General features: G+C 42.5%; 1 long non-coding RNA gene across 1 annotated transcript in view; it reads right to left on the bottom strand.

The window, feature by feature from the left end:
- The window catches only part of LOC107132664 (uncharacterized), a 400,010-nt gene that overhangs the window by 11,325 nt on the left and 361,745 nt on the right, over positions 1–26,940 (bottom strand). The window contains exon 10 of the long non-coding RNA XR_009495406.1: positions 502–26,940. This exon is cut by the window's right edge and continues 46,519 nt beyond it. This is a non-coding gene — a long non-coding RNA (uncharacterized lncRNA). The remainder of the gene's footprint in view (positions 1–501) is intronic.

Below are 26,940 nucleotides of genomic sequence, written 5' to 3'. Positions count from 1 at the left end.
TGAACTCCAGAGAGGAGATAAATTCACCCAAGAAGAGTAGCTATAATGAGAAGCAGCGAGCTGGAAACAGACACCTAGGGAACATAAGCATGTGAGTGGTGAGTGCAGAGAGAGGAGCCTGTGGTTAAGAAGAAACAGAAATGAATGAGACAAACTGGGAAAGATGCTGTTACCTTGGGGGAGCAGCAGTGCGCATAACCCACGTTGCCAAATGCCCCAGAAACGCATCACAAAACAAAGACTGGAAAACGTCCGTTGGAGTTTGTCATTAGAAGAGCACTGGGGGCCTTAACAAGGGCTCAAGCCAGACTGCAGGGGGCGCAGAGCGAATGAATGGCACCTCGAGTGGTCACACTGAGTACGCGTTCCTCCTCTAAGAAGTTTGAATAAGGGGGAAGGGGATATGGGATATTTTCCAGGGCACATGAGGTCACAGATAGATTTCCTTTTTAATAAATGGCAGGGAAACGAATAAGCTTACCGTCTGAAGGGAACACATACCTGCAAGAGGCAAAGATGGAGTTTCAAGGAGAATGGCTTTGCCTGATCCTGGCCCAGAACGAAAGGGGGCACCACCTCTTAGGAAACTGGAGGAAGAGTCTGAGAGCTGTCAGTGCAGCTCCGCGTCCGGGTGTGGGGGAGGCGAGAGACTGAGGGAATTCATGCCCCGCTGCTTCTGCGGCAGGAAAATCCATTGAGATATCACATTCGATATTGCTCACTTTACTGTAGTAATCTCTAGTGAATGAACAAGTCAGCCTTTGTGTTGTGTTTCCTGGTCCCGCCTCGAAGAACTGGGATGACTTTTGTGCTTCTGGGGCCGCAAGCGAGTCTCTGGGATACCAGGGTGGAAACTCCCTCCCAGCCTTTCCTTTCAAGTATTTATTTAACTCAGTTCAGTTAGTCGTGTCCAACTCTTTGCGACCCCATGGACTGCAGCATGCCAGGCCTCCCTGTACATCACCAACTCCCAGAGTTTACTCAAACTCAAGTCCATTGAATTGGTGATGCCATCCAAATATCTCATCCTCTGTTGTCCCCTTCTCCTCCTGCCTTCGATCCTTCCCAGCATCAGGGTCTTTCCCAATAAGTCAGTTCTTCACATTAAGTGGTCAAAGTATTGGAGTTTCAGCTTCAACATCAGTCCTTCCAGTGAATATTCAGGACTGATCTCCTTTAGGATGAACTGGTTGGATCTCCTTGCAGTCCAAGGGACTCTCAAGAGTCTTCTCCAACACCACAGTTCAAAAGCATCAATTCTTCAGTCCTCGGCTTTCTTTATAGTCCAACTCTCACATCCATACATGACTACTGGAAAAAACATATTGGGTTTCTCCAAATGGTCATTAGGAGTGAAGAACCCTACTGTGTGACTGGGTTCACAGCTGAGGTGAGAGGAGACAGAGTTGGCGTACTGCAGTTGAAGAAGGTAAGTGTGAGACCCTGGGGGTGACTTCCCTGGAATGAAGAAAGGGGCCAGACGAGGTAGCAAGTTGTGCAAGAGGCTGAAAGCCATGCAGCTCCTTGAAGACGGCAGGCTCTCTAGAGAAGTGGCTGTGAGCGGTCCTGAGTTCCCCAGCCACAAGAACCTGGCCACCTTGCCTGCACTGGGCAGGGTAGAGTGTGGGAGTAGGCGTGGGGAACAGAGCCTCCAGCCTTACCAGGGACAATTCTGCCCAGATAATAAATGACCCTGATAAGCTGGAGGGGGAAGATATCTCTCTCTGAATTTTCTGGGCTGGGCCATCCTCCAAGGAGGCCTGACCATCCCTAAAGAGAAGGCACTGCGTTAATGACTCCTAACACCACTCTTAAGGGACAATTTGGAACTTGATTTTTTTTTTTTAATAGTGCAATATGACCATTCTTGCACCTGAGCATCATGGAGAAACTTCATCCCCAACACATCTCTATTTTCTTGACAAAGCAGACAGAAAGTTTGCTCAAAGTGAGGAGAACATGGAATACATGTTGAATGAAGGGTCTGAGCCACATAAAATCAGTTTTTAAATCTTTAGACTCATGGGATCAAAGAATGCTGATATTGGAAGAGATCTGCTGAACTCAGTCTAGGTTCTGCTGCGTCTCCTGCAGAATATTTTATATATTCTATATAAATATTTATAATATTTGATTTAAATATAAATTAAATATTATTAAATATTTAGATTTATATATAAATATAATATTATAAATATTTAGAATATTTAGAATATTTTACCAATGAGAATAGAGTTCAGAGAGGCTAAGGATTCTATCTAAGGCCACCCAGCATCACAGCGCTTCAGCTGGTTTAGTCTCATCCATTCTATCCTCAGAGCAGCCGCCCCTTCCAGCACCCACCTCCTGGCACCAACATGCTGCTTGTGCCCCTTCGCCCATCATGGTCCCCCTGCACGAAGCTGCCCTGACCTCAGGGCTCACCACGCAAAGTGACACCAGCTTGGGCTGTCCGGCTGCCTTCCCACAGCTGCCCTCCAGCCTCAGGACAGAGGTATCTCAGCTTTGGACCTGGTTTCTGGCTCCACCTGACAGCCCTGGCCAGCCCCCGCCAGTCTCAGCTGCATGCTGCACAGAAAGACAGCAAGGTGACCACCACATCGCCAGGCTGAGTCCTCGGCCTTATGTGGCTTTCACTTCACACCAGAGGCAACAGAGGCCTCTGAGCAGCGCCAGGACTTGCCCACACACCTAGGGAGCCTTAAATCAATAGGAAAAGCCCGCTCATTCTGGCTTTTCTCTTTCCAAGCTTCTTTTCCAAACAGGCAGCTCCTCAACGGACTATGCAGAGGACAGCAGGAGCCGCCCTGGGTTAAACTCCCCACCGAGAACACACTGTCCAGGTCACCCTAACTCAGGCCCATGCTGAGTCCTGGGAGAGCTAGCAGGGCCAGAGGAGCCTCCAGCTAACTGGGTCGCGCTCCACGCTGAGAGAGGACTGGGGAAAGCAGCACTCTGCGTTCAGCTGCTGCGATATGAATGGAATCAAGGAAAGGCAAGGAAAGAAGCTAGAAAAAGACTAGGGCTTCCCCCAATAAAATTGGCACCCCAAGCCCTGGGTCCTTCAGGAGAGAAAGGCCAAACAACAAGAACCAAAGCAGAAATCTACACTGTGAGCGCTGGTGGCCAAAAGGAAGCCCAGCGGCTGAAGCTCAAGGCACAGATGGGGCCTGAGCCTGGAGACCGAGCTAGGTGGGAGGGGAGAAAGGCTGGGCAGGACTGGCATGGACCCAAGTCAGTTTGCTGTGTGAGGCAAGACAGCTTGTTGGGTTTTTTTTTGATTACCCTCTCCCTATTGGCAGCTAGAAATAAAACCACTCCAGTGCTGTCATTCCTAGAGACTCCCTGCCATTGCTCCATCCCCAGGCGGGACCTACACCTCGGTATCTAGGATCTCCACTACCAGGGTATCTCACGGGAGGGTCAACATGCTCTGTATGCAAAATGATTTTAAGGGTACACAACAATTTTCATTTTAATAGTTACAACATCTATCAGTTCAGTTCAGTCGCTCAGTCGTGTCCAACTCTTTGCGACCCCATGGACTGCAGCACGCTAGGCCTCCCTGTTCATCACCAACTCCCGGAGTTTACTCAAATTCATGCCCATTGAGTCGGTGATGCCATCCAACCATCTCATCCTCTGTCAGCCCCTTCTGCTCCCGCCTTCAATCTTTCCCAGCATCAGGGTCTTTCCCAAGGAGTCAGTTCTTCGCATCAGGTAGCCAAAGCATTGGAGTTTCAGCTTCAGCATCAGTCCTTCCAATGAATATTCAGGACTGATTTCCTTTAGGATAGATAGGTTGGATCTCCTTTCAGTCCATTAATTATAACAATCAACATTAAATTTTCAGTTTATGAGCGGGAAAGTTATTCAAAACGAAAAAAGTCTGAGTCAACTCAGACAGCATTATTCTGACAAAAAAAAAAAAAAAAATGAAGGTGATATACAACAGCCCTGAATCTGGGAAACACTGCCTAGTGCCTTCCCAAGCAGGGACCAACGTTAGCTACAGTCTGCTGTGTAAGAGTGCCAGAGAAATGCAAGGTTGGAAACAGCATAAAATAATACATGGTGTGAATTCGCCCACTCAGTGTGGACAGCCCAGAGGTTTGTTTTTGTTGTGTGTGCTTGTGGGGGGCTCTTTATTGATCTCTTGTTTAACTTGCCAGAGAATAACATTTTATTTTCCCATATTACAGTTGGGGGACTCTGGGGCCTCCTTCGTCCCAAATCCCTTAACAGAACCAGTGACAGAAGAGCCGTGAAGGGCTTCTGGTTCCAAAGGCCTCCCTCCTTCAAGAGGAATAGCAAAGTATGAGGAGTAACTGTTCCATCTTTTTCCAACGACATGTTGAATGCCAAACAGGGAGGCCACGTTAATTTTCACTTGTGACATAAGACAAACATTGGCCCATGAATGGTTATACCCCTGCCTTTCCTTGTCATCTCTTCATTATTTAGGGTGGAAAAGCAAAACCAGTTAGACAAGGATTAGTCCGTAGTAACCTCCGCATCATAAAGTCTTCCAAATCAGTGATATTTATGTCTACATACCCACCAGGCAGAGATAGTAACTCAGTTCAGTGCTGGGATAAAGTTGAAATGTAGCAAATGTTGAATGTTGTCAAGGAAATAATTTCCTTAAACTCTGACCTCTGTTTCAGCTGGTTTCTTTCAAGAGAAGATAAATAAAAGCAAGAAGAGCTAAAGCTATATTAGTGCTGATGAATATGCAGAAATAAGGAAAATTGGCTACAATAGAGCACAAGTTGGTTGATCCAGCTGAGAAATAAAAACATGAATAATTTGATTTTTTGGCTAAAAGAACTGAATTTTTTTCAACAAATTGACCAAGTTCTTTACTGCTTTTGGTGTAGACTCTGCCTGCATTTCCTAGTTTGAATGTGGAAGATCCCACAAAACTCCCCGTCTGTCAATTTTTCCTCCCTCCTCCTCCAGTTTGGTTTTATGAGGCTCTGCCTGTAAAAAAGGGAAAGAGTTGTTGTTTTAGTCACCAAGTCATGTCTGACTCTGTGCAACCCCATGGACTGTACCCTGAAGGCTCCTCTGTCCACGGGGACTCTCCAGGCAAGAATACTGGAGTGGGTTGCCATGCCCTCCTCCAGGGGATCTTCCCGACCCAGGGGTCAAACCCACATTTCCTGCAATGGCAGGTGGATTCTTTACCACTGAGCCACCTGGGAAGCCCGAGGGAAGGAGAATGAGAGATATAACCTGACACTCAAAGAAAGAGAAGAGAAATAAAGTAGAGAAAATAGAACAGAACTTGAGCCTCTCTCCAACTTATGACTGAAAGTTTTCTGTTCTATTCCTGCGTCTGCCTGGCGCTCAGTTTTACCACATGTAAATAAAGTAGTAGGACCCTTAGTCACGAATTCTTAATCTAGAATTCACAGATTCTGTAAGAGCGACATGTGATGTGTGTGAAGTTGCTCAGTCATGTCCAACTCTGTGCGACCCCATGGACTATAGCCCACCAGCCTCCTCAGTCCATGGGATTTTCCAGGCATCAATATAAACGTTCTTAAAACAAGTTCAAAATATAGTGAATATACAATTTGCTTTCTAAGGGTTGAGAAGAATCTATGGTTTTTATCTGAATAAAAACTGTTAACAACCACTGTCCTGGATGATTTATATGGTCACTTTCTGATCTTGTATCTTATTACTGCAACAGGCAGAGAATCAGAGGAAGCGGTTAACAGCCATGGGTCAGAATGACAGAAAACACAGAAGGCAGAGAAGTTATTGTTTTCCTTCTACCACCAATCCTGAGCACCTAAGGGTGCTTGTTCACCTTTCCCCAAAGTCACTCCAGGGTCTACATATCCATACATGGGCTATCTCCTCAAAAGAAAGGAATCTTGTGTGCAGAATACAAAGTATACTAGTTCTATGTCAATAATTCATAAAAGAATTCTTGGACCTTCACAAACTAGATTTGCACAATTCCTAACACATATTATTTTCATTAGTTTTGACAGAGAAGAAAATCCTCATGACAGCTTCAAGTGAAACTCCAGAATGACTCAAGCCACCATGCTGATGGTTGGGGCTTCTTTCAAACAGTTTTGTTAACCGTCTAAAACAACAGGAGTCAGTAATCTGAATGGGAATTGAGGAGGACAGGGGTGGGAAGAAGCAATAATAAAATACCGTAATTAAAAAAAAAAAAAGATACCACAATTAAAAACCCCAAACTGGCACAATTGTCTAAAAAAAATGAAGCCCCTTGGAGATACCCCACAGTCACTCTGTCCTTAATAAGCTAATGAGAAAGCTAGCTGGCATCACCCCTCCCCCACTTCCTGTTGGCACAGAGACATAACTGGGAGGAAGCCAGCGGACGCATCTCTTTTGTGTCCACCTCTGAGGGCCCAGCTAACACTCACCAGACACAGAGGGAAAAGATGTCCTAGGGTGAACCATATAAACTACTATTTTTGTAAAAAGACACTGGTCAAACATTGGCAATGTCATACGGCTCAACCTAGTATGCAGAATACTTCCAAAGAGGACATTCTAGCCAATTTGGCATTAGCAAGGTGCTCCTGACTCATCTTTCATTGGCAAAAATAATTGAGACTCTGGAGAAAAAGACAAGAGATGGTTAACTCACTGTGAAATCAAGTCAGTCCATCCTCAATGATCATGACAATGTTTAAAAAGAAATGTTCAAACACCAAGACATCTCTGAAGCCAGCTCAGAAATAGTTATGTGTCTTATAGTATTCAATTGAACAAACCTCTGTGAAGAAACTTTTGTACAAAGCACAGGCTGCTAACTATATAACCACTTGGGATTAATCTTAGAGGAAGGGAGAAAGAAACCCTTCCATGAACGGGGAAGAGCTAATACCTCAGGAATTATTTGCTAACAAAGAAAGGTTTCTGGATTATCACCATCATCTTCAAAATTATTAGATTTTTTAAAAAGTAATCTTTTGTGCATATAATCACAATAGTCATCAGTCTGGATATATTAATATCATAATTCCCAATTATAGTATCAATATCAACCCCAATATCAATATCAATTCCCAATTGCTGGATATTTAGGTTATTTCTAATCTTTTTGTATTTACTAATTTTTCTGTAAATAATACTCTTATATATTTAAAAGAGTACGATTTGGCAAAGGCTATTTTATGTCAAGGAAGTTTGACAACTACTAGAGTTTAAATGTTAAAGTTTAAAATTTCCTATGAGTTTAGGAGTGGATGGAAGAAACATTCAGGTCAGCTGCTTAGCTTCCCACAAGGACAGAGTCTAGTGGTTCCTCTCGAGTCAATTTCAACCAAGGCTGTGAGACTAAGGACGGTCCTTATCCCCACAAACCCAAGGGAAACTCTGATTTCACCAGCTTGATTACATTTTTATTTAAATTATTTTTCAATTCAAAGTTCCCAGGTTTTCCTAGAGAATATACCAATTTAAAAGATCATTTCCCCTAATAAGAACCTACTGATATCACAGGGAACCCTATTCAACACTCTGTGATGACCTGTATGAGAACAGAGTCTAGAAAAAGAGTGGATAATGTGTATGTATTACTGACTCACTTTGCTCTACATCAGAAGCAAACACAACATTGTAAATCAACTATAAACCAAAGAAAAAATTCATCAGAATAAAAAAGAAAAATTAAGACAAAATGTAAGCATATTGAACCCACTGAAAGCAATTGGTTATAAGTAGAGTAATGGGTAGAGACAGGAATTTGGGTAAGGATGGTATTTAACATATTTTTTAGTATTACGTGATGGAGGTTCCAGTATGCCATACTTGTAACTTGAATTTACCTTGAATAAGCTAGCAATCTAATCAGCAATTTATGTTTTACCAATGGCCTGGCAGGGTACAGTCCATGGGGTTGCAAAGAGTCAGACATGACTGAGCACACACAATGTTTTGATATAACTATTTTCAATAGTGTTGATAACAGGGTTAAGAATTAATACTAGGTACATTATAAAAATGAGGAAACAATGTGAATAGAGTTTCTCAAAAAAGCAAAACTTTTAGTGTGGCAGCTTTAAGTAATTTGTCTCTGACTTCAAATCTAAAATTCTTTCAACGAAATATCTTGCATTTAACAGGTACTCAATTACTGTATTATGAGCTGGTATTTTACTAACAGCAAGAACCAAATAATTCAAGAGACCCAAAAATAAATAAATAAAAAAGATCATTTTTCTAACAGCTAACTTAAAGCATTGGGTATCTTTTTTTCCAGTTTTACCGATATATATAACTGACTCATAGCATTGTATAAGTGTATGGCATACAACATAATGATTTTACATATATATATTTAAAAATCTATAACTTCACATAGGTATAATTTTTTTTCCTGTATGAGAACTTTTAAGATCTACTCCCTTAGCACCCTTCAAATATACAATATATTACTGTTAGCTATAGTCACCATGCTGTATATTTCCAGAACTTCTCCATCTTACAACTAAAAGTTTGTACCTTTTGATCACCTTCATTCACTTCCCTCAACCACTACTCCCTGCCTCTGGCAACCAGCAATCTACTCTTTGTATTTATAAGTTTGATATTTTAGATTATACATATAAGTGAGATCATACAGTATTTGTCTTCCTCTGACTTATTTCAGTCAGCCTAATGTCCTCCAAGTGTGAGGTGATACCTCACTGTGGTCTTGATTTGCATTTCCCTAACGATTAGTACCTTTTCATTTATCTGTTAGCCATCCGTGTGTCTTTTTTTAAAAAACTGTCTATTCAGTTTTTCTGCCCACTTTTTTAATTGGGGTGTTGGGGTTTTTTGTTGTTGTTACCGAGTTGGATGAGTTCCTTGTATATTCACATATCTTTTATATATATTTATATATTTTAGATGTGAACCCCTTGTCAGATATAAAAGTTGCAAATATTTTCTCCCATGCTGTGGGTTGCCTTTTCATTTTGTTGATGGTTTTTATTGCTGCGCAGAAGCTTTTTAGTGTCGCATAGCTGAAATGGTTTGATCATGACAATAACCATTAAAGCCTTGTTAGGAGGAGAAAATTTCAGGAGCATGGAGAGCAGACCTGAACTTACTGTGCTAGTGTTACTGGTTATTGGGCATCCAAAGACGGGTATCAAAGACAGACTTCGACTTCATCATTTCTAAATATAGGCACATAGGGAAGCTGGGCAGTGGAGCCTAGATTCTCGAGGGGTCACCAGTAATATTTACAACCTCTGCCAGCAGGAGCAGGGCTCTTCCCCAAGGAAGGCCCATTTGTTTGTTCAGCATTATCCTGAGGGAGCCAGAAAGGGACAGTTTATTAGAGTTTAACAGTTTCATAGGTTAAACCCTCTAATAAGAGCAAGCTTTGTGGTTGAGTCAAAATATTAAAACAGATAATATGCTGACAAGCATACAATTTTTAAATTCACAGGTTATACTGATTTAAAAGTACACACACTGTCGCATTGTTTTCTGAGCATTTCTTTCCCTAATGCAACAGTGAAGCCAACTGCAGCCCCACATATACATATGCATGTACATGTACATATACACATGCATATGCATATATCCATATCCATATATACAGTCCCCACTAGAGCCTCAGTAACAGTGAATCCACAGGTATTAATAATAATGATAGTAATAGTATACAGTAAGTATTAATTATTTCATAATAAACTACTATAATAATACAAGACCAGCTAGAATTCTATACTGAGAAATAAAATTTAAGATATGATTCTTGCCATGTGGGTTAGAGAAAAAGAACTCATAAAATAATTTTAAAAGTTACCAAATGAGCTATCAATGGGACTTAGAGCAATAATTCCTAAAATGTATAATAGAGCCAATGAACAGTATGGGAGGGAGAGAAATTCAAATGGGGGCTGGAGGAGTCAAGAAGCATTGATGAGGTAGAGCGTTAACTGACGGCTTCATGCTGAGTTTCATTTTTCCATGGCGAGAGAGGAAATGAAGGGGTTACCAAGTGGAAAGCCAAGGCAAGCAAAAATGAAAAAGCAGGAAATGGCATCTTTGGAAGTTAGTGAGTACAGATCAGTTTGGCTGGAATAAAGGGCCAGATTTTTTCTGAAAGTAGGTAAGACATAACTCTAGTCATAAGTCAGAGTTAGAGGCGATGTAACTTTTGTCCCAGCAATGGGTTAGTACCAAATACACAGTTTTGTAAAGCAGTTCAGCTCACATCCACAAAGGGAAATAATACTAAGTTCACTCATGTTTCTAATCTGCAAAGACAAATGAAAAAGATAACTCCATTCAGCACATTTAAGACTCATCTGGGCCTCCTGGGGTATTCCCTTTGGTCTCATAGCTTGGTATTGGTCTGACAGAGCTGACAGATGCTTTGAGTGTTTCACATTTTTCAGAAAAGTAGTTAGAAATAATAGCTGGGATCATATGAATAAATCTTCAGTAGTCAATGAAAAGACCTTGGGAAACCCCAAAGCACAAGAACAGAAGACAGAAAGAGAACAGACAAAAGTTGGGCAATTCTAAGCAAAGCCGCTCACTTCCTCATTTCTGAACCAGCTGTACTGCTGTTAGACATCTGGGCTGATCAGTGCCATCTGGTGAAGGAAGTAGGATGGCAGTAAAGCAGAAAAACCATCATCAAAGCAACTAGGATCTACATGTCACTTATAAATCGTCAAACACTTTCAAAACACATGATGTGATTTAAAACTCGCAAAACTGGTGAGGTCAATGGGATGGTTCTTATCCCCGTTCTAGAAATATGGATGCTGTCAGTGCCCGTGTACATAACCATCCTAAGTTATTCCCAGAGTTATTCATTAGCCTGCTCTTCCAACTTCTGGTCCAGTGGTTTCTTTGACTACAGAATTGTTTTCCTCTACCTTAGAGGAACAAAACAGCTAAAAGAATGAATATAAAGAGAACTTTGTCTTTTATTTTGGCTAATCAAAGATGTTCTTAAGTGTCTTGAAGACTTCATTACTGATTCTAAAAAATACATTCCCAGCCTAATAGCTGACTCATTAGAAAAGACCCTGATGCTAGGAAAGATTGAAGACAGAAGGAGAAGGGGGACGACAGGATGAGATGGTTGGATGGCATCACTGACTCAATGGACATGAGTTTGATGAAGCTCTGGGAGATGGTGATGGACAGGGAGGCCTGGCGTGCTGCAGTCCATGGGGTCACAAAGAGTCAGACACAACTGAGTGACTGAACAACAACAACAGCAAACCTAATATCCTGCCAAATTTAGGCCAGTGTGTGTGTGTGTGGGGGGGGGGGGGTGGATCACCATGCCTTTTTTAAAAGGGAGAGAATTCACACTTACAGGCACTCTTTATACATAATGGATTAACTAACATCTCCCCTATACAAAGAATGACACTAGTCATCCTTAGGAGAGCTGACAAAACTGTTTCTCAACTATTTCTGTTGTTCTATGGTTTGGATGAGGATCCTGGCAGTACACTTATTTTTGAAGAGGAATCCCTTGGCGGCCAGAAGGAAGTATCGCACTTTGACCTGCCTATGTGCTATGGAGGATTTTACAATATGATGGTAATGATAACAACTGTCATTTATTGAGAATTTATTACACGCCAAGGACTAGCATACATGCTGTCCACATATCTCATTTCATCTTCAGAAGAAAACTGGGAAGCAGGTGTTATTACCATCTTACGGATAACAAATGTGAAGCTCAGAGAAGTCAATTAACCTTGTCCAAAGTTACACATGGAACAAGGGGCAGAAGTGAAATTTAAGCTGAGATCAATTTTACTCCAAAGCCATCCCCTGGCCCCTTACACTACACTGCATCGGAAGGTACATTCTCCCGTTCTCACTGCATGACTTGATTGCTTCTCCTCTAGCCCACCCTCAACCATTGCAGAGAAAGAGCAGACTTGCAAGCAAGCTAACAAAAACAAATGGCTGGGCAACGAGCTGGTCCCTGACATCTGAATCAATGTCGAAACTAAAAATAAGTACAAAGTCATGAATAATACAAGAGTGGAACCTGAAGGAATCTCAAGAGATTATAGACTCATTCACTCCAATAATCTCCACTGGGAACCTACCATGTGCCCCATAATGCACTAGAAGCAAAAGACGGAAAAAAGAAAAGTCATCCTTCCTGCCTCTGAGGACTTACATCTAAAAGGAAATACAGGCACACAAACGGTTGCCATACAGCTAATAAATATGTACAAATTAAAGAGGGGGCTCAAAGATGAGAACGATCCACTCTGTTTGGGGTCCCAGTCCCAGTCTGGATGCTTGAACTGGGTCTGGAAGTATGAGTATGAGTCTGACAGATAAAACTTTGTGGGAATGATACTCCGAGAAAAGAGGAAGAAAAGATTCAAAGGGATGGGATATAAAATCACACAGGAGTTTTGGGGACACGTGAGTAGTTCAACCTGGCTAAAGTGTTGGCATAGAAATAGAAGACCAGTGAGGCTTGTCATGGAAAGCTTTGTAAGCAAGCCAACCAATGGGAGATGAGATGCCGCAAGAGAGACTATTGCAATAGATCAGGAAAGAAAGGATGAGGATCTGGGCTGAGGCAGCAGGACCAGAAGAAACCAGTTAAGGAAGAAAAGTAATACGGAAGCCAAATCAAGAGAAGTGAACTTAATGACTGATCAGAAGTAGGGGTCTGCCAGGTGATAGGGAGAGGGGAACAGTCGGAAGGAGGACACTCAGGTTCTGAGTTTGGGTCAGATGAGTGAATGGGTAAGGCAGGAAAAAGGTGAGGAATTCAATGGAGAGTAATTTTAAATAGTGGTATCCATAGAATCTCTTTCAGTGTCCAATCTTTTTGCCTTTTCATACTACTCAAGGGGTTCTCAAGGCAAGAATACTGACATGGTTTGCCATTCCCTTCTCCAGTGGACCACATTTTTTAAGAACTCTCCACCATGACCATGTCCATCTTGGGTGGCCCTACACGACATGGTTCACACTTTCATTGAATTAGAAAAGGCTGCCTCCTGAGAAATATGTATGCAGGTCAAGAAGCAACAGTTAGAACCCGACATGGAATAACGGACTGGTTCCAAATTGGGAAAGGTGTACACCAAGGCTGTATATTGTCACCCTGTTTATTTAACTTATATGCAGAGCACATCATGAGAAATGCTGGGCTGGAGGAAGCACAAGCTGGAATCAAGATTGCCAGGAGAAATATCAGTAACCTCAGATATGCAGATGACACCACCCTTATGGCAGAAAGCAAAGAGGAACTAAAGAGTCTCTTGATGAACGTGAAAGAGGAGCATAAAAAAAGGTGGCTTTAAACATTCAAAAAACGAAGATATGGAGCAGAAGCTGGCAACCCACTCCAGTATACTTGCCTGGAGAATTTCATGGACAGAGGAGCCTGGCGGGCTACAGTGCATGGGGTTGCAAAGAGTCGGACACGACTGAGCGACTAACTACAGCATTGTCTCTACCCTTGAGTAGCATGTGTCTTTATGAGAAATAGGAAGGCTTGGCTTACGATACACTTTCACATTTAAGGAGATAAAGATAAATGTATGAATGAACCCATTTTACTGAAATAACTGATATTTCTGAAACATCATGTGTCATGTGTCTTTAACCAGCCAACACTCACACTTAATCAACTTATTTTTTTACTTGTCTGTTGGGTGAGGAGGACAGTGTAACTACACAACCTTCCCAGATGAATCCCAGTTCTTCTGATTCCTCCTTAGAGAGGCTTCAGGAACAATTCAGTGATTTTCTCGAGGTTGAATTGCAGCCACAACAAAACAAAACACACAGCTAAATTAAGCTAAATGATAACAATACCTTCAGAGAAGGAATCTCATTTTTAATCTTACAAAAGATTGTGTGAAGATTCCCTGTCAAGTAAAGTGACTAGAATTTTAATGGTTGAAATAAATGTGTGTCAGTACAGACACAGGTAAGTTCCACAAGTGTTGCCATTGGCTTTGTCCCAGTATAAGGACTAATGACTAATATCGTTTGCCAGGGTATTTTGAGATTCCTTCCTTTTATTTTTTTAGCAACATGTGATAGTATTACCTCATGTTAAGAAATATACTGTACAGAAAGACATAAAAATATTCGTGTATTCACTCTGAACCCTTCTTGGGGTCTTACAATGATTACATGCCTAGTTTTGTATGGCCATTGTAGGCCATGTCATTTCTGTTGTGTTAATCGATGGCATTATTGTGAAGGCCCCTCTTCATGGTGTTTCATGTCTTGTCTAAGAAGTCTTCAGCAAGCTCTGGGTTCTTAAATCTCTGATACATGTTGAGTTACTTTTTGAATTAACCATGTGCAGTTTACATAGTGGGTTTTTCTTGTTTTGCCTAAGGATGTTCAGTTGTTCTGGCACCATTTGAATAGTTGAAGACTATCCTGCCTGTATTAAATTGAACTTAGTTGAAATAAAATCTGTTGGACATATTGATTTTTGGTCTGTTTCTGAGTTCTTTATGTTATCCTATTGATCTGTGTATTTAAACCTGTGCTAATACCACATTCAGAGAAGGCGATGGCACCCCACTCCAGTATTCTTGCCTGGAAAATCCCATGGACGGAAGGGCCTGGTAGGCTGCAGTCCATGGGGTCGCTAAGAGTTGGACAAGACTGAGCGACTTCACTTTCACTTTTTACTTTCATGCATTGGAGAAGGCAATGGCAACGCACTCCAGTGTTCTTGCCTGGAGAATCTCAGGGACAGGGGAGCCTGGTAGGCTGCCATCTATGGGGTCGCACAGAGTCAGACACGACTGAAGCAACTTAACAGCAGCAGCAGCAATACCACATTATCTTGAATACTGTAGCTATCATTAAACCTTAAAATTGGATAAAGTGCTTGTATTTTCTTAATAGTTTTTAAAATTGATTTACCTTCCCTTGTCAATTTTTCCTTTGGTTTTCTGTATAAGTTTTAACATGTGCTTGTCTATAAATTAAAAACATCTTGGGGGATTTTTATAAGAAAAAAAAAAGATCTTGGTATCTGGTCCGATCACTTCATGGCAAATAGATTGGGAAACAATGGAAACAGTGACAGACTTTATTTTCTTGGGCTCCAAAATCACAGCAGATTATTATTGTAGCCATGAAATTAAAAGATGCTTGCTCTTTGGAAGAAAAGCTATGACAAACCTAGACAGCATATTAAAAAGTTGAGACATTACTTTGCTGACAAAGGTCCATATATTCAAAGCTATGGTTTTTCCAGCTGTCATGTATGGATGTGAGAGTTGGACCATAAAGAAAGCTGAGTGCTGAAGAATTGATGCTTTTGAACTGTGGTGTTGGAGAAGACTCTTGAGAGTCCCTTGGACTGCAAGGAGGTCAAACCAGTCCATCCTAAAGGAAACTAGTCCTGAATATTTGTTGGAAGGACTGATGCTGAAGCTGAAACTCCAATACTTTGGCCCCCTGATGCGAAGAACTGACTGATTGGAAAAGATCTTGATGCTGGGAAAGATTGAAGGCAGAAGGAGAAGGGGCCGACAGAGGATGAGATGGTTGGATGGTATCACCGACGCTAGGGACATGAGTTTGAGTAGGCTCCAGGAGTTGGTGATGGACAGGGAGGCCTGCCATGCTGTAGTCCATGGTGTTGCAGAGTCAGACACGACTGAACAACTGAACTGAGAGGATCTCTGGTGAACGTTCTGCAGTGTGTAGACACATGGAGAGACTGATGTAGTCCATTGGTCCAATGGTCACTCATGTAGACCATTCAGTTAGATCCTTGAATCCCCAGCCAAAATAAAATCTGTCCATTTATGGTATCCAGGTGACCCATTTTTCTCATCATGAAAAATACTGGCATTTTGAATTTACATTATCCTTCCTTCTAAGATTTTGGAGCTGACTTTTCCCACAACTGCAGATAAACATGCACAGGAATTCTCTAACTCCTTTCCTTTCCATAGGTTTGTTTTTTTCATAGCGATTCTCATGTTCAGTTCTAATTCCTGCCAATCAAGCATTCCTAATGCAAATACCCAAGGAACTGTATGGAATGATGACCAACTTTTACATAAGGACCTGTTTACTCTTGTCACTTCACAGAAGTTAAATGGCACCAGGGCCAAAGGGTGGGGTTAACAGTAATGTACCCGATCATGAAGGAAAAAAATGAGTTCTCAAGTAACACACATTAAGAGACTATCTTTATATATAAAAACTTGACTTACAAATTGTTTTTAAATGTTTAATTGGCATCAGGCCCTCAGGGTGCAGTGTTACAGTAAAAACCCAAGAACACAGACATGTTTACTCTCCTATAATTGCCTTGAATTGTAAATAAAGGATTACTGCAAGGTAATATGAGGGAGGAAATTCCTTCTTTGTTAAAGATTTAAGAGTGCAGGTAGGGTGGAAATGAACTGATAAGTCTCAAGTGTATCTGAATAAGCAAGAAAGGTGTGCAAGAGAGAATTGTTAAAGGACATTCTAATTATGATTAGGATAAAGGCCCGTTCAGCAAAGCAGTCTCATCTGGCTTCTAGTGATATCAGTCTGCATAATGGAAATAATAAGTTAAGGTCATGAGATTGTTGGAGTCTCTTGTGAATATTAGACTTATTTCCTCAGTGAGTCAGAGTTAGAATGTCAGAGAGATCAATTTATGTGAATACAATTAATAAGGTAATTAAGAAGTAGAGACAGCTCAAGAGGATATTGCCTGATAATTAATAACCAGCTGGAAAGGATGAGGATCCTAGGAAACAGTGAATTAAATAAAGATTGGCATGGAGAATTTCCATCAATAAGATATGGGCTATTGTTTAAGCCAGCTGGGGTTAGTATCTGCTGCCATCTGCTTAAAAAAATAAAACTCAGATTAAGCAGGCCTTCTTGGAATTTTATGGCTTATAATTTTATATCCAATAATTTTACATTCTAGAGAGCCCAAAGAAAGGGGGCCAGAAACAAGGAGAGGGAAAGGGGGGCACAATGTCCTACATGAAAATAGCACCTGGCCTAGAGTGAGGGTCTGGGTTCTCCTCTCATCTCTGCTAGAGATTAGCTGAACAATCTGAAACAAAGTACTTCACGTTCAGGTCTCCACTTCATTAGCCAAACAGGGTGACTGAACTCTATGACCTCGACAATTTCTTGCAGCTCTGAAATTTGAATTACAAACACAGCTCCTTAACAACGACAGCCACAAAAAGCTGAAATATGAACAGTCAGGCCAGAACCGGGGTGGTATTGTTGGCTGAGGGTGTTGAATAGGCACCAAGAGGTACTGAAGACCCAGATTTTAAAGAAAAAGGAAAAAATTTGAAAAGGAAAATATAAAAATAGTCCCATTTTCTTAAGTCATGTGTTTGAAAACAAACATAAGAAATAAAGTGTGGGACTGTGGTTTATTTCTCTTTGCAACTCCTGATACTCGTAAGCAGATAATTTACTGCTGTAAGGGGTCTAGCTATCAACAAAATGCCCCTTGTTATAAAAAATAACATAAAGCATTCACCTCAAAGTTCAATCCGCTCTGTGATAGGTTCTCTGGAAACCAAAGCTTAAAAATCCAGGAACTTTTTAAACTACAGAGTCTTTGCTAACCAGATACTCCTTGGTTAGGTGACCCTTTGAAGATGGGTATAAAACATCTCTTGAATGCAGAGAAAGCAAGAAAACAGACAGCTGCTTGTCTGCCTGGACCACGGTATATCTCCCATGCGTGAGTGCTAAGTCCCTTGTTATCCCCCAGGCTGGAGGCTGCCACACATGTGGGGAGATGGGAAGAAATCAAACTTCCCAATAACAGACCCTTCCCCAGTGTCTTCAATAGCTTGCTCTTGTCAGAAAGCTCAATAGCTTCAATGTTTGCTCTTCTCAGAAAGCACCCAGGCGCCAGTAAAACTTGGTAAGGATGAGTAGGAAGGTCAGTTTTCTTAGGGGAAATGAGTCACTTTGCAGATGGCAACAGGCACCTTGCAAAGCACGTGTATGCAAAGAAGGGCCCAGGTTAGGGTTGAGAGGGATGAGGGACAGGCTGTGAGGTGGGGGAAGCTGACTGTTCACACCCATGCAAATGACCATGGGAGTTTTGGGTACCATCTGTCAAGGCTGCCTCCTTTCCCAGGCTGCCCACACAGCCTGCCTGCCTCTGTAGCACCCTCAAGGTCAACCGGGGGCCTCTCAAATATGCCACTGAAGAATCCTAACCCAACTCCAAAGTCCTACTTGCATCTTTCTTTTCCAAGCAGAGCACTGGGGCATGCTTTGCGTGGTGATGTACATTCCAAGAGCAGACACCCAAATAAACCAGGGCAGAAAAGTCCCCTCTGACTTCCTTCTAAGGGGCCTGCACTCCAGAGGGGAGCCCTTTCTTTCAGGTCCCCAAGCAACGTAAAGGTCATTTTGGCAGTTTATTTGGAGAGGTGAGACATCATATCATTGCAGCACACAGAAATAATTATAATCGACCTGAAGTCACTGAGAAAAGCAGCCAAGATAAATGTAGCTAAATTCAGTCAGCAGGACCTCTCTATCTCATGCGTAGATTTTTCTTTATGCTCAAGTGCTTGATGTTGTGGAGAGAATAGTTAAGTTGGGGGTTTGGATCTAGGTTGTAGTTCAAGCCATTAGCCAGTTGCACGAGCTGGGCAATTCACCTCCTTGGGATTCACTTCTCTTACCTGTAAAGCAAGGACACTGTGATCTTTAAAATTCCTTCTAGTGTCAATTAATGGCCCAAATAATCTTGGACTGTGATTTTAAGAGGGCTGGAGGGCTGGATGTCCCAGCCTGGTCAGGAATTTCAAAACAAGCACACAGTCTGGGCAGTCTCTGCAAATTACCCCCCAGCGTGACATTCTGAGCATAAGAAAGGAACAAGGCTAATGTGTAAGAACTTATAATACTGTTTCATTAGCTTGCAGATGCTAACGTAGTCGGCTGTTATCTACTGAAGCCATAGGCATTGGACATTTTTGATTGTCTCCTCTGGGATGAGGTGGGTGGTAAGGGATGAAGGATACTACTAACAGGAGAGCCCCCACCCCAAAAAAGGATGATCTGGCCGCAAATGCACGAATTCTGAGGTGGGGCTCTGTGTATATATTCTGGGCAGGTAGCTGAGCTGGGAGACTGGGGGGTAAGCTGGAGAGGCAGGTCGTGACCTCTCTCCTCAACCAAGTTGTGACCATGTGGGGATGAGGGCCTCCTGTCGCCAAGCCTTCCAGTTCCTCCAACCTCATAAATCTAGACTTTTGCTGAACTCATCTGGCTTTCAATACTGACGATGACTAATTCAGTTCTTTCAAAATACCAGAACTCCACAATACCAGGGCTCCAAAATCACTGCGGATGGTGACTGCAGCCATGAAACTAAAAGACGCTTGCTCCTTGGAAGAAAAGCTATGACCAACTTAGACAGCATGTTAAAAAGCAGAGACGTTACTTTGTCAACAAAGGTTGGTCTAGTCAAAGCTGTGGTTTTTCCAGTAGTCATGTATGGATGTGAGAGTTGGACTATAAAGAAAGTTGAGCACTGAAGAATTGGTGCTTTTGAACTGTGGTGTTGGAGAAGACTCTTGGGAGTCCCTTGGACTGCAAGGAGACCCAACCAGTCCATCCTAAAGGAAATCAGTTCTGAATATTCATTGGAAGGACTGATGCTGAAGCTGAAACTCCAATACTTAACCACCTGATGTGAAGAACTGACTCATTGGAAAAGACCCTGATGCTGGGAAAGATTGAAGGTGGGAGGAGAAGGAGATGACAGAGGATGAGATGGTTGGATGGCATCACCGACTCGATGGACATGAGTTTGAGTAAACTCCAGGAGTTGGTGATGGACAGGAGGCCTGGTATGCTGCAGTCCATGGGGTGGCAAAGAGTCAGACACGACTGAGCAACTGAACTGAACTGAACTGAAAATACCAGACTTCCCTAGGCAGGGGAAAGGGGAGATCAGGCTCAGGCTGCAGGCTGCTAGTTTTGCCACCCTCTCATCTTACATGGCAAAAACTAACTTGCAGCATTCCCTTGCCTTAAAGAAAAAGTGTTCAAAAGAAATGCAGCCATCTGAGCCATTGTACAGTACTACAAGATCGGTTTAGACAGGAGGTGGGGGTGACGATCTAATTGCATAACTAGGAGAAACACACAGCACATGACGGGGAGCTGCAATGGAACGCTCTGCAACGGGCGCTGTGGCTTGCTCGGGAGGAAAGGTACAGGCTAACCCTTCCTGCTTCACCAGGACTTGAAACCTGGAGACTCCAGAAGCTTTTTCAGCAGGATGAGCCCCAAAGGATCTCTGACACACCTAGTACAGAAGAAAGGTGTGGACACCTCTTCATACCTGAGAAGGCTCTTCATCTGTATCATAAATCAAAACCCACTAGGCTGGCCACAGGCGTTACCCTGCATGTGAGGGGAACTTCATCTGGCTTTCTCTGGCTTCAGTCATCTGACTCTGATACCAGATATTTGCACTCTGGAGCACCTAACATTTCCTTTCTTGAGTGACTTAACACTGATGCAGTGATTCACTTTTCTAGCACGTAACGTCATCTGATAAGCTATGGAACCCAAAGGTGACAGCTGTTTGCTAACAGCACTGCATGGATGGTAACACTGTACTATTTTTTTAAAAAAACACTTTAAGCAGCTCTCATGTTGTTGTCACATCTGCTGGGACTGTGATACACAGAACATCCTGTGACGACAGTAGGTGTGGTCTTATTACACCCATTTCACAGATAGACTAGCCAAACTTTGATCCCTGTAACACCCTCTAGGGCAGGTAGTGGGGCATGGGCTCTGGAGCCAGACTGCCTGGGTTTAAACCCTGACATTGACTCACATCAGCTGTACAAGCCTGCACAAATCATTTTATTTCCCTGTGCCTCAAATTTCCATATTTGAAAAATAAGAATAGTAGTATCATACTCTACCTCAGAGTTGTCATGAGAATTAAATGAGTTGATAAACATGTAAAGCACTTAGGGAATGGCCTGGGACAAAGTAAGCACTATAGTGTTAGCTGTTACTACCATCATTTTCCAGATGAAGCGACCGAAGCACAGAGTGACCCAGGTGATCTGAGTACAGGGTTTGCAATCATTTCACTGTGGCTCAATGAAGACACCGGGAAACAAGGTGCTGAATGATACGTCAGTCATTCATCACACAAGGATATGGAATCCAGGAGTCTTGACTCCAGGTCTAGCATCTTTCCACCTCACCCTGTAGCCCTTGGGTATCACAGCATGTGGGAGAGAACAGGTGATGAAAGTGAAAATATGTGGACCACACAGCAGCTGGTCCCCTCTCACTGTGAACAGAGCTGAGTGTCTTGATGGACTGATGTCCCAGAAAGGCACAGCCCTCTACAGCCAAGACCAGTAGGAGGAGGAGGAGAGTCCATCAGTCCAGAAGCGCAGCTCCCTGTAAACTCATCAAGCTATTACCACTGTTAGCTTGGATACGTGTGTTCTGACATGAGCAAAGAAGGGCTCATCCCCCACAGGGAGTTCTTTCAGTTCAGCCCAACATACTAAGTACGTTTTAAGTCAGAATAATTGCCCACTCTTGCCCTGGGGAGTTTCAAAGACACAGTGACTTGCTAGATGTCCTGAAATTGATCACTTCATCATCAAACAAGCCAGCCAGGGGAACAAACGCTTTGGCAGGAAGACTAACAGGCAAAAAAAAAAAAAAAAAAAAGAATCATCTTATGGTTACTAATGTTTTTGCTGCTATGACTAAAGATTGCTGTGATTTTTTTTTTTTTTTTGAATTCAGATGCGTGGATATTTTACTGCTGAAAATGTCAAGCCACTGAGCTATTGTGATGATAACTGGCCATGCCATGAGTGCATTTCAGGACTGTTTTTCTGTTGTTATGCGGTCAGCATTATAGATTCAGAATAAATTTGAGCGACTGCTGATCTGCCTTCCAACACGCAGCATGACTGGCTCTGAAGCAAGCATTAGCTCTGCAGGCTATAAATGTACATCATGAATGATGCCAGAGTACGGATATTACCAAACCTCTCTGCGTGCTTTCTATGTGCTCTTTGTTCCCTGACAAAACTCTTTAAGGCGCTCTCCCCAAAGGGGCCCACCTCAGCTGACCCAGGAATTCACTCCACCTATTAAGTTAATATAGCAACCTGCCCAGTCAAAGCTTCCCGAGTGCTGCTGCATGCAATGGAGTGACGGGATGTGATGGTTTTTAGAAGTGGCTAATTTAAAACGCTTTGCACTTCCTTGGAAGAGGGTTTCATGTAATAGGACTAAATAATTATTATAATCATCATCATACATATTCATTAAATAAGATCATTTTTTTCAAGTACTTACAGAATAAAGTATCCTAGATTTTAATTGTAAAATAGGATGGCATTTTTCTAATGCAGTGCTCCTCAGTTAAAGTAAACCAGTGGTTTTTCAGAACAGCTGAATGTGTGAAAAGTTTACCTGGCAATGCCCAACTGGGCAAGTCTCTCCGTGTGTGTGTGTGTGTGTGACCATCTGTGTGTGTGTGTGTGTGTGTGTGTGTGTCTTCAGTTGCTTCAGTCGTGTCCGACTCTTTGTGACCGCATGAACTGTAGCCCACCAGGCTCCTCTGTCCATGGGATTCTCCAGGCAATAATACTGGAGTGGGTTGCCATGCTCTCCTCCAGGGGATCTTCCCAACCCAGAGATCGAACCCCTACCTCTTACATCTCCTCCATTGGCAGGCAGGTCCTTTACCACCAGCCCCACCTGGGAAGCCCCAAGCTTTTCCCTAGGCATCTAGTATTCAGGGCCCTTAATGACTCAAACTTAGTCCCTCCCTTGGTACCAAGAACATAGCTAGGTAATCTTTTGAGACCACCCAAGTTTGGGTACTTCCCATTCAACCATATGTAAAACAGAGACCTTATGTGTAATAGAAAAAGCAACCTTACTTAAAAGAGCCTAAGTAAAACTAGAAACAGATTTACTTGACAATTCAACTAGACACATATCACATACATATTACAGCATCTATAACCCAGGTATGGTCTTATTTCCTCTCTAATTCCTCTCTCCTCACTTATTTCCTCTCTCCTCTTCTGGCCCTGGGTGGCTTGGATGGGAGCGTGAGTTCCCTTCTTGCATTATTCGCCTTTGGGATTCCCATTACACCTTCCATGGGGAATTCTCACACTCTCTCTGCATTTTCTCAGCCTTCCCGTCTACCTGCAGAAAGTTTCCTGGAGACAGCAAGTGCAGCTGTAGGTGATTTCAGCTGGAGTCTTGCTACTCCCTGCACACTGATGCTCGGCTTTCTCTCATACTGACAGTTCTGCTCCCCTGCTGTGCTCTTCTCTGCATCTCATCCCAGGTTTGTACATGTTCTTGTTGTTAACAAGAAAACTGTTAGCTTGGGTTAGCTCTCAGACATGTTTTAGCTGGAGACATATTCTCAGCTGGACTGCAGAAGGTCTCTGGACCTCTGGGGAGTTGGGGACAACAGAAAGACAGAGAAGATATCACTCTGGACTCCTAGCTATGACTCAGTTTTGAGCTCTAGCACATGTAATGCTATAGGTTAAGATTCTACTGCAAGTATGATTTCCTTGGCAAACAAGCAAACGGAGAGGTTTGAATACTCAGTGATCAAAGGCACTCCTTTCTTAACTACGTCACTCCCGGGTCAGGAAACTTACTATTTATGTTCACTGTTCTGATTATCTACTGCTGGGTGACAAAAGCTTCTAAGATGCAGCAGCTTAAAAAGACGCCCTATTGTCAAATCTCCAGGTGTCATGGGTCAGAAATTCAGACAAGATTCAACTGGGTGATTCTTTTGTTCCAAGTGCCATTGAAGGATTCGGTTGGTGACATTCAACTCTCAGGGTCTGGAGGGTCCACAACAGCTCACTCATGTTACTTGATAGGGATGGCAAGAAGGGTGAGCTTAGCGGGGTCTGTCAACAAAAGTTTCCACTCAAGGCCTCTCTAGGATGGCAGTGTCAGAGAAGATGGACTTCTTGTATAAACTCTCAGCTTCCAGAAGAGGATTCTAAGAGATAGGAAGTAGAAACCAAGTAGAGACAAGTAGGGTCTAAGCTCAGAAATCGAAACAGTGTTATTTCTATTATTCTATTAGTTAAAGCTGCCTACCTTCAAAAGGAAGGCAATAGGCCTCTCCTCTCAATGAGAAAAGTAGCATGGAATATGTGGACTTCTCTAGTCTACTGTAGAGGCAGACCTTTACATGACCCAAAAGGCCACAGGGTCAGTGACTCCACTCATTTCTGATCTCAGTTCTCTTTCTGGTCTTGCATCCTAAACTGGCTAAGATGATCAATCCAACTACGTTTTCTTTACTGGCAAACCTGGGTCAATAATAGCATTGTCCACCATGTATTTTGGAACTTCCAAGAGCACTATTTCCTACAATTCATTACACTGTGTAAAGAGATTTGTGTTGGCTAGGGTTGACAGATAGTATACAGGACACCTAATTAGATCTAAATTTCAGATAAACAGGAAACTGCTTTTCAGTATAAGTATGTTCCAAATATTGCATGGGATATACTCATACTAAACAATTGTTTGTTGAGTCCCAAGGCCTAACATTTTGCTGATGTGGCTAAAGCAATTACATACATATCATAATCTGATAATGGAGACAGGAATCAAAGAATTCTTTTAATGCTTTGATTTTTCTTTCCTATTAGAAGAGGTTTATAACTACATTGATTAGATGAGGCTGAGAGGAATCTCATTCTAACTGAAATCAATCGCATCTTAGAACTACCATTTTGCCAAAGTATTGATATATATGAATGGCTTTTACTCAGCAAAAATATCTGTTGAGCAGATGCTTCTATCATTCCTTTTCTAAGCTTAAGAAAATCTCTGCATTTAAAAAACCTTCACTGCAAATTTAAAGAGTCAGTCAAAAATTATTTATTGAGTGTGTATTATGCGTTAAGCCCACGAAAATTAACACGTGGTTCTTGCCTGAAAGGAGTTCAGAGTCTAGGAGAGATACAGAAATGTTAACAAATAATCACAAGGCAATGTGATAAGTCTTCAAACAAAACAAGCTCAAAGTTCAGTGGATGTGGCTAACAGGACTCAGGGGATTTGGCATCATAGAGGAGGTGACATTTTATCTGATCTTGAAAGGCAAGTAGGATTTTGCAGGCAGAGAAGGAGAACAAAAACATTTAAACAGTGTGCAGGTGTGTGGGGGCAAGGGGCAGACGGGAAGCAAAGGACCCGCCATGCTGATGTAACCGAGAAGGATCTGATCTAATCAAATCTGGAAAGAAAGGACCAGAGTTCTATTCACTCCATCTCACGCATATCACAATTGCGTAGGAAGGGTGAGGGGGACCTCTATCCAAGTCAAAACTTAGTTGAGGAAGAGAAATAAGAGCAAGTGAACACAGGGCCGAACAAATAACCAAAATAAAGACGAGAGGAAAGGTGCGCAACTCCTACAGGAATGAACGGTAAAGTGCTGTTGTAGCTCCAGCAACTTTTATTTCATTCCCCTCTCACTGTGGCAAGAGCCAGTTTTCTATGTGAGGCTAGCTTGGAGAGCAGCAGAAAAGAATTGGCTGCTTTTCCATTTTGGAGATGATGAGCAGAAATATTCCCCTGGTAGGCATTTCCCTGATACACTATGTGGAAAAAAAAGGAGCAAAAAGCTTCTAGTGATTCTGTTATAAATCCTCTGATACAAGGATCCAAAACTGGCTAGAAAGTAAAGACACTGTGCCTGCTGAGCCTATTAATATGTATGCTTGGGTACTGAATCGCTGTAATGTATGATTAGTGATAGCCCAGAGGTGCAGCACTGGTAGGAGAAGACGGTGAACAGCCGAAGTCCAAGGCTAACAGAATCTGTCTTTCTGATGTCTGACATGCCTTCAATTATTTAGTGTGTAATTCAAAACCTATCTTATAAACTTAACTGAGAAAACTTGAAAGACACAATGAGATACCATTGCACACCTATTACAATGGCTCAAATTAAAAAACGCTGCTGCTAACTGCTGCTAAGTCGCTTCAGTCGTGTCCGACTCTGTGCGATCCCAGAGACGGCAGCCCACCAGGCTCCTCCATCCCTGGGATTCTCCAGGCAAGAACACTGGAGTGGGTTGCCATTTCCTTCTCCAATGCATGAAAGTGAAAAGTGAAAGTGAAGTCGACACCATGGACTGCAGCCTACCAGGCTCCTCTGTTCTTGGGATTTTCCAGGCAAGAGTACTGGAGTGGGGTGCCATTAAATACTAAAAGCTAAAATGAACCAGATGTCCATCAACTGGTAAGTAAATAAATTATGTTATCAGTTGATACATAGCAATTTAGAAAAAAGGTCTAAAGATACATAAAACAATATGGATGAGTCTCAAAAGCATTATGCTAATAGCAAAAAAAAGTCAGACTCAGGTAACTAGATATGGGGCTCCCCTGGTGGTTCAGTGGATAAGAATCTGCCTGCCAAACTTGGGGACCTGGGGTCAATTCCTGGTCCAGGAAGATTCCACATGTTGTGTAGAAACTAAGGCCTGTGTGCCACAACTACTGAGCCTGTGTGCTGCAAATACTGAAGCTCACACGCCTAGAGCCTGTTCTCTGCAACAAGAGAGCCGCCTAAATGAGAAGCCCATGCACCGCAATGAACAGAGGCCCTGTTCACTGCAACTAGAAAAAGTGAAAGCGAAGTTGCTCAGTCGCGTCCGAACTCTTTGCGACCCCATGGACTGTAGCCTACCAGGCTCCTCAGTCCATGGAATGTTCCAGGCAAGAGTACTGAAGTGGGTTGCCATTTCCTTCTCCAGGGGATCTTCCCAACCCAGGGATTGAAGCTAGGTCTCTCGCATTACAGGCAGATGCTTGCTCTACCATCTGAGCCACCAAGGAAGTCTCTAGAGAAAACCTACCAAAGTGACAAAGATCTAGCAAAGACAATTT

Source organism: Bos taurus, chromosome 7 (genome assembly GCF_002263795.3).
Source record: "Bos taurus isolate L1 Dominette 01449 registration number 42190680 breed Hereford chromosome 7, ARS-UCD2.0, whole genome shotgun sequence".
Lineage (NCBI taxonomy): Eukaryota > Metazoa > Chordata > Mammalia > Artiodactyla > Bovidae > Bos > Bos taurus.
The sequence above is the reverse complement of the archived record's forward strand: the minus strand, read 5'-3'. Positions and strand labels throughout refer to the sequence as shown.